This window comes from Drosophila ananassae, unplaced genomic scaffold, assembly GCF_017639315.1.
Source record: "Drosophila ananassae strain 14024-0371.13 unplaced genomic scaffold, ASM1763931v2 tig00000169, whole genome shotgun sequence".
In the NCBI taxonomy this organism is placed as follows: domain Eukaryota; kingdom Metazoa; phylum Arthropoda; class Insecta; order Diptera; family Drosophilidae; genus Drosophila; species Drosophila ananassae.
Window position 1 is genome coordinate 85,952 of NW_025319142.1, and position 8,102 is coordinate 94,053.

Consider the following 8,102-nt stretch of genomic DNA (forward strand, 5'->3'; position numbering starts at 1 on the left):
CGATGAGTGCTGCCAACCTGCCCGGCCTGGTGGTCGGAGTTGCCACCTGGGGCAAAGCACCAGAAACGAGAGCTGCCAACTGGTCCCGCCTGGCATATGGAGTTGCCACCTAGCGCCAAGACGACCATGGGACGAATGCGACCCGACGACCCCAGAAACAACAACAGGAGAAAGTGCTCTCTCCAGGAGCCCGCCAATTTCATGGAAAGTCTCCCGGAACAAAAGTTGCCCTCTGGGTAATACTCCGGGAGACTTTTCTCTTCCCAGCATTCTCACAACCATTTGGGCCCTGAAGCAGCGAGGACTGGTCTTAAACCAGCCCGCCAAATCTTTGAAATTTGAATTTGAATTTGTTTAAAGTGTAAAACGCCAAGTAAAAGTTATTTGTAAAATTCATACAATTCCTTTAAAAGAAAACAAATAAAAAAAAAACTCATTAAAAAAAAAAAACAAGTTGAAGTGACTTATTAATTAAAAGGAGACTTAAAAAGGAGGTATGGAGGACACAAGGACAGAAATACAAAAGGAGATGGACAATTTCAACCTGGACAACATCGAGCCATTTACTTCGTTGGACTCCTTTGAGATGGCCATGATCTGCAGGCCTTATGGTGGTGAGTCCACTGAGAAAATTGAACTTTCTTCCCCCTATTCGGGGCGTCACCCAGGATCCTCATTGCAATCATCAGATGATTCCTGCGTGATTGTGAGTGACGCCAATTTAAGGACTCCCCCCGCTGACCCCTCTTCAAAAGCGAAGAGCCCGCCAAAAATAAATACAAATAAAATATCCCATACACACACACACACACAGCCAGATCCACTTTCCCTCTATGACCCCTCTTCCAAGGAGAAGAGCCCGCCAAAAATAAATGCAAATACACACACACACACACAGCCAGATCCACTTTCCCTCTATGACCCCTCTTCCAAGGCGAAGAGCCCGCCAAATGCAATAGATAAGAGTAATAAGACAACAGTTCCAATAAGCACACACCCCCATACACTCACACAAACACAGCCACACACACATACTGCACCACTTTCTTCTCCCTTGCCTATGGGGACTGAAATTGGCGCGAAGCAATGCACCCAAGCACACACACTATACCCCACACTATACTTTCCTCTTCCCTGACTACGGGTCCTGAAATTGGCGCGAACATTGAAATACAAGCAACCAAGACCTTAGCTTCCGCCTTGCCCAAAAAAACAACAAGCCCTACAGCTGATCGTGAGCCACCTGTTGGTTCAAACACAGCCATAAACAAAAACAATAAACGGCTGTTGTCTTCCTCTCCAACTACGCTAACCAACGACATCAAGAGAGCCAACCGGGAGTTTGAACATGTTGCACCCAAGTTGGACCAGCTGGCCCATCCAAACAATAACACAACAAAAAACAACAAATCGCCTATTAAAATTTTATCTGATGAGTTATTGAGAAACTTTTTCTCACAACTTAAAGATAGCGATGCAAACCCCCCTCCCCCCAATGCCCCCAAAACCACATACAGCCAGATTTTGCAGCAGGAGCCCGAATATTCATCCCCCACCAGACCCGCCAAACTCGCCACAATGAATCAATCAAGTAAACCAGCCCCTAAAAAACCAACTCCGCTTAGAGCCAGCGAGTCCAGCTCGGCAGACATGGGCCCCGTGGTTTTTAATGTTAAAGCTACGGTCCACACCACGCCCAATCATAATCCTCAGGGTCCTGCACTGATGGATGTTTCCTCCCCCTTCCATTACAAGCCAGAAAAGACTCCTGTCTTCAAGAGTCTTTATGCCCAACGGCTCTACATGGAACGGGTGGAAGCAAGAGCTGAGGCCAATAGGGTAAAGGGAAACGGGGCCAGGGAAGGGGCCCAAATTAATGGAAACAGCAGCAATAAAAACAACAACATTAAAACTCCTACAGCGATGGCCCCTCCCATTGTCCCCCTTCGTAAGCCCCCGGTCCCGCTAATGTCCTTGTCCTTGCCCTTTCCGTCCGCCTACGAATGCCCTTGCATTGGCCCAATGCCACCGTTGCCAAAAACATGGGCACAAAAGGGCTCATGCAGACGAGCCTTCGTCTGCATGAAGTGTGCAGGGCAGCACCCCACCACAGCCTGCAAAAAGCCCAGACATGTACCCCCTCGATGCTGCAACTGTGGGGGTCGGCACATAAGTGCCTATAAGGGTTGTAGGGTCTTCCAGGAGGTGAAGAGAAGAGCGGCCCAGGATACCCTCCACCCGGTTGCTCCGCCTGAGCGTCAGCGGAGTCACCGCCCACTAAAGAAGGACGTGGGTCCCTCCTAGAACCGAAACGAGCCGAGCAACAACAACTACTGGACTATCCTTCAAAATGACGAAATGACTCCAACCCCCCACCATCCAATTAAACAACGGCCCAACAAGGACCCGCGCCACCACTCGACAAGGCAACTGCAAAAATCCCCCCATCACAGGTCAAGGATGGCCCAAACAAATCCGGACCGAAGGCTAAACCAGCAACGGCAACATCCAACGGAACAGCGCAGCAACTACAACCCATTTAGGCAACAGAGGCGACCAAATCCGGCAGAGGCGCATCTGGCTCGCTTTCAGGAGAGGCTCCAACTGGAGCAAGAGGGAAAGGAGCGCTCCCAACGGCTTCGAGGGCAGGGATGGCCAACTCCTCAGGAGAGTTTGATCCAAAAACGGACTGGCGCAGCTCTCAAAAACTCGCGCCAATCCAGTGTAAAATCCCAGCTGCACTGGCACAAGCTGCTGGAGAAACTGGCATTCACCCACGAGGCTGCCCAGTCCAAGCTGCTGGAAAAAGTGGCTTCTATCGAGAAAAAAATAAATAAATTGTCAACACTGTTTATTAAAATTACAAATATGTTTGACATAACAAAGGCCTCACCGGACAATGACTTTCTAGCCAATTTATCCTGAACGCTGGGGGCATCCATAACAAAATTGACGAGCTCTCAGCGTTCTTAAGGGGACGTGATGTTGACGTCCTGCTCGTCAGCGAAATTAGGACATGGACCATTGATATCCCTGGATACAAGGCTTACACTGCCCTAAATCCGGTGTCGCAGCGCAGAGGGGGTGCTGCGACAATAATTCGTAGCGACCTTGCCCATTCGGTCCTTGTACCTAGAAATGAAGAAGCGGTACAAATCTGCCCTATTGCCGTACAAAATGTCATACTTGCCTCCATCTATTGCCCACCATCTGTGAAATGGCAAAACGACGATTTTCCTCGCCTCCTCAAAGGGATAGACCAACTATGTAATCCACAATCACTGAGGTTCATCATTGCGGGGGACTGGAATACAAAAAACCAGATGTGGGGAAACGCTCGTAGCTGCAACAGAGGGAAATTGTTAGCGGAAGCAGTCCAAGCAAAAAACAGATATAACATACTTGCTACAGGAGAGGCCACTTGTTATCCCTTTAACAAAAAGGCAAATCCCTCGGCAATAGATTTTGCCGTGTATTCGGGTTTCCTCCCTACCCACATCTCCATCTCATTGGTATCCGAATTATCCTCTGACCATGTCCCACTCATCATCAATGCGGCACTGGGCAAAACTCCTTTAATCAGTCCAGATGTCGAACAGGCTGCGCCAAGACCTCCTCCCCTCCCACGAGGATCTCACAGAATCAAAGCATTCAGGGACCATCTGGAAAAATACATTCTTTTAAATACTGAAATAAACAGTGGGGAGGATATTGAAGACTGCGTTGGCATCTTACTTAAAAACATTGAGAGCGCTGCTTTACACGCCACTCCCACCGCAAACAACGCCTCCCGATATTCGACCAAACATCCTTCTCGTCACACGACTAAGTTTGATAAATCAGCCAGCATCCTTCTTCAGCTATTGCAAGCATGTTTCTCCAAAATGAAAGAGGATCCCTCACCTGAAAATAAAGCAAAGTTTTCCAGAGTAAGAAACAAGTTTAAAAAAGCAATTAAAAAACTAAAACAAGTCCAGGTAAACCGCATGCTCCTCAATCTTGACCCTGAAGATAGATACAACATGGCCAAGATTTGGAAAATTACCAGGCACATCAAAAGTCAACCCCAATCTGACCATCCTCTCAAGATCCCAGTACAGTCCAGGTCCTCTGGACACTCGCCAGCTTCCTCCGACCACATATGGACCCGTTCCTCTAAAGAAAAGGCGGACGCCTTCGTCAAACACCTGAGGATAGGTTCTCCCCCAAAATGACCACTCTGGAACAGGAAAGAATTGCTATAATAAATGATCTTAATGATTTCTATGCACACTCACCTTCTCTCCCCCTCGGCCCCGATTTTCTTCAGGCTGGAGGAGCTCCAAACACAGATTGCTGCTCTGGCGACCGCGAAGAGCCCTGGGGAAGACCAAATCCAAAACGCCCTTATCAAATTACTACCAAAGAAGGCAGTCCTCTACCTATTGCATATTTACAACTCTGTTCTAAGACTCGGCCATTTCCCCCATCAATGGAAACTAGCTGTCATCCCCATGATCCATAAGACGGGGAAGCCAAATCGTTGCCCGGACTCCTACAGGCCCATAAGTCTCCTCTCCGGCTTTGGAAAGCTGTTTGAGCGCCTCCTTCTCTCCAAGCTTTTCAAGTGTAAGAACTTTGCGGAAGCCATACCAGAACACCAGTTTGGCTTTCGCCCAGAACACAGTTCGGAACAGCAAGTGTTGAGGGTCACGCAACACATCCTGAGAGCATTTGAAGAAAAGGAACACTGCTCGGCCATCTTTTTGGACTTCTCGCAGGCTTTCGATAGGGTTTGGCATGAGGGACTTTTACAAAAACTTTCCAAGATTGTCCCTAAACAACTACACAAAGTCCTCACCAGCTACCTCCAAAACAGGACTTTCAAGGTGAAAGGAACTGGTGGAATCAGATCCAGGCTTGGTTCCATCAGTGCTGGAGTGCCCCAAGGGAGCATCCTCGGCCCAATCCTATACTCGATCTACACCTCTGACATGCCACTCCCAGATGCAGTTCCCATTATCTCCAGGAACTGTACTCTTACCCCGACCAAGCTCCTTCTAGTCACATATGCAGACGATACAGCGGTACTTATGTCACACAGACAGCCAAAGGAACACGCATAGCATCTGCAATCATACCTCAACGTCATCTCCGAATGGGCAAACAAATGGCGCATGACCTTCAATGTTAAAAAATGCGCCCACGTCTCCTTCTTTTCTGGACAAAATATGACCCAAACCAACCAGACGAAACTCCTCCTCAATGGACAGATCATACCTCAGGCTAACAAATACAAATACCTTGGGGTCACATTGGATAGGAAAATAAATATGAGCCTTCACATTTCCCTCCTTTGCATAAGGCTGAGGGCTAGGGCAAAAAGTCTTGAGTGGCTAATTGATCCGGACAGCCCCCTACCCAAACCCACCAAGGCTACGCTGATTAAGCAGCTTATTATCCCCATCTGGCAACATGCCATCCCGGTCTGGGCATCGCTGGCCTCAGATTCGGCAGTGATGAAGGTCCAATCTGCCACAAACGCCATTATAAGACGATCACTGGAAGCGGGTAGGCACACCACTAATAAGCTCCTAGCCAGTACCTTCAGCATTAAAACACTTGAGGAGATTTATGGAGCACAAAGTGCTAGACTCGCTAACGCCCTATTAATGCATATAAATCCGGCAGCGCAACACCTTGGCCTTAACCCAGTTACCCCCGTCAGCACAAAAAAACAAAGACCCTGACTATCCAAACAAGTCCTGGATCATTACAATGACAATGGCAACGGACAAAACAAGCGAGTCTCACCGAAATCCTGCACTATCCCGACTCTCCTTATGCTTGAGATAAAGAAGGAGAACGAAGGCTCCAACAGTGATGTATCCAGGACCAAATACGTGCACCCAAACCTTTCCAGAAAAGGGATTGACCGCCTAGGTGAGAGGGGAAATTACCCGCGAAAGGGCTGCTAGGATAGTACGAGGCCAACCCCTATCTATCAGGCGACTTGTCCTACCAGACGAAATAATCCTAACAGGGGAAAAATACTTCCCACCACCTGTCATCGACCTGCTAAACAGCGAAGGATCCTCCTCCGAACCCCATGACTGATCACAATTTTTCTCCCTGGGGACCTAACGCTAGCCCCTCCGGGACTGCCTCTCCAAAACACAAACCGATGCAGCTTAACCCGTGACTACTCACTGGCTCCTCCGTAGAAACTCCTCCCATATTCCAGCATCGGCGATGATTGTATGGTGTGTGTGTGTGGGTGTGTGGGTGTGTTCCAACGCTGCCTCAAATCTCCCGGCAACGATGCATTTTAATAGAGGGGGCGATCAAAATTGTCAGACACAGAAACAAGATCGCACAGCCACTGCTCCTGCTTGAGGAATATATATTACAAATTTGTCTGACTGCCAGTCTCAGGACATCATACTCACCTGTGCCTTCTCTCCTCTGGCTACAAAATGGGATATTTCTGGAACAGGCCACCCACAGTTCGCTCGGCCATCCACTACCAAACTTGACGATGTTCCATGTCCTAGAGCGTCGGCAACCTGAAACGAGAAAAGAAGATACAAAAATCTTACAAGGGGTTCTACATCAAAGTGCTATTGGAACTCATCTTATTATATCTCCTCCTTCAAAGCTCCTGTCCAATGATGACCTTCCTCCTTCTTCTCTTGCTCCAAATGATCCTAACCACGAGCGCCCATTCTTGCTGGACATTGTTCCTGGAAAGAAAAGAGAAAAATAAAATTAATCCTGACGCCGCTAAAACCAAACAAAATTTAGCCTACTTACCTTTTCTTTGACCCTTCACAAACATGCAAAACCTGGAGGAATAAAGGGCAAATTGAAATAAGACCCTGGATCATGGGAAAACACATATATATATTTACCTGGAAATTGCCATCCCACGCTGCCGACACCGAGGAACTGAAATGATGGAAAATTTAAATTAATACGCTCCAAATATCCCCCCTGAAGGGAATTGATGCCTGAGAAGCTATTGCACTTCCAAAGGATGGCACCTGCTCCAGGATCATCTGCTTACCTGTCTGCTCAATGTCGTCCCAAATTGCTGTCTTTTAATCTTGTCTTGAAGTCCTCATTGTTTACATGTTTTCAATGTTTACATAATCATCCGTCTTCTTCTTAATACTGCATTCCATGTTTTTGATCCAAAAATTTCCTATTAACGACGCTGACTGCCGACTTACCAACTATCTGTGATACTCACCTGTGATAACCCTTATCCACTTGACGACCTCCACTGGATTCACCTGCAAACGTACCTGATTAGCTTAAGGAAAAACACCGACAATTGGAAGACTAATAAGAAGAAGAAACCATAACAAAACTTACCCTCAAAGACGACACGATCCGATGCACCAGAAAGACGACGCCCTTGAACACGCCAACCGGCAAAATCCCCTGTCCCACAATGCCGTCCCTCAATGAGTTGTCCTAAATGTCTCCCTGAAATGCAAAAACTCACAAACTCTTAAATTTTCTTCCTATATTTACACATTTCTGCGATGAGTGCTGCCAACCTGCCCGGCCTGGTGGTCGGAGTTGCCACCTGGGGCAAAGCACCAGAAACGAGAGCTGCCAACTGGTCCCGCCTGGCATATGGAGTTGCCACCTAGCGCCAAGACGACCATGGGACGAATGCGACCCGACGACCCCAGAAACAACTACAGGAGAAAGTGCTCTCTCCAGGAGCCCGCCAATTTCATGGAAAGTCTCCCGGAACAAAAGTTGCCCTCTGGGTAATACTCCGGGAGACTTTTCTCTTCCCAGCATTCTCACAACCATTTGGGCCCTGGAGCAGCGAGGACTGGTCTTAAACCAGCCCGCCAAATCTTTGAAATTTGAATTTGTTTAAAGTGTAAAACGCCAAGTAAAAGTTATTTGTAAAATTCATACAATTCCTATAAAAGGACTTATTAATTAAAAGGAGACTTAAAAAGGAGGTATGGAGGACACAAGGACAGAAATACAAAAGGAGATGGACAATTTCAACCTGGACAACATCGAGCCATTTACTTCGTTGGACTCCATTGAGATGGCCATGATCTGCAGGCCTTATGGTGGTGAGTCCACTGAGA

General features: G+C 47.6%; 1 long non-coding RNA gene across 3 annotated transcripts; it reads right to left on the bottom strand.

The window, feature by feature from the left end:
- Nucleotides 1-3,602: 3,602 nt before the first annotated feature.
- On the bottom strand, nucleotides 3,603-6,233 carry LOC123258329. Of its 3 annotated transcripts, none has more exons than XR_006508025.1 (3): nucleotides 6,190-6,233; nucleotides 3,736-3,903; nucleotides 3,603-3,662 (listed from the first exon to the last, which is right to left on the bottom strand). It is a non-coding gene; the product is annotated as an uncharacterized LOC123258329 (long non-coding RNA). The 3 variants fall into 3 exon arrangements; XR_006508027.1 differs by lacking the exon at nucleotides 6,190-6,233 and adding an exon at nucleotides 4,077-4,108; XR_006508026.1 differs by lacking the exon at nucleotides 6,190-6,233 and adding an exon at nucleotides 4,046-4,076.
- Between the last annotated feature and the right edge of the window lie 1,869 nt (nucleotides 6,234-8,102).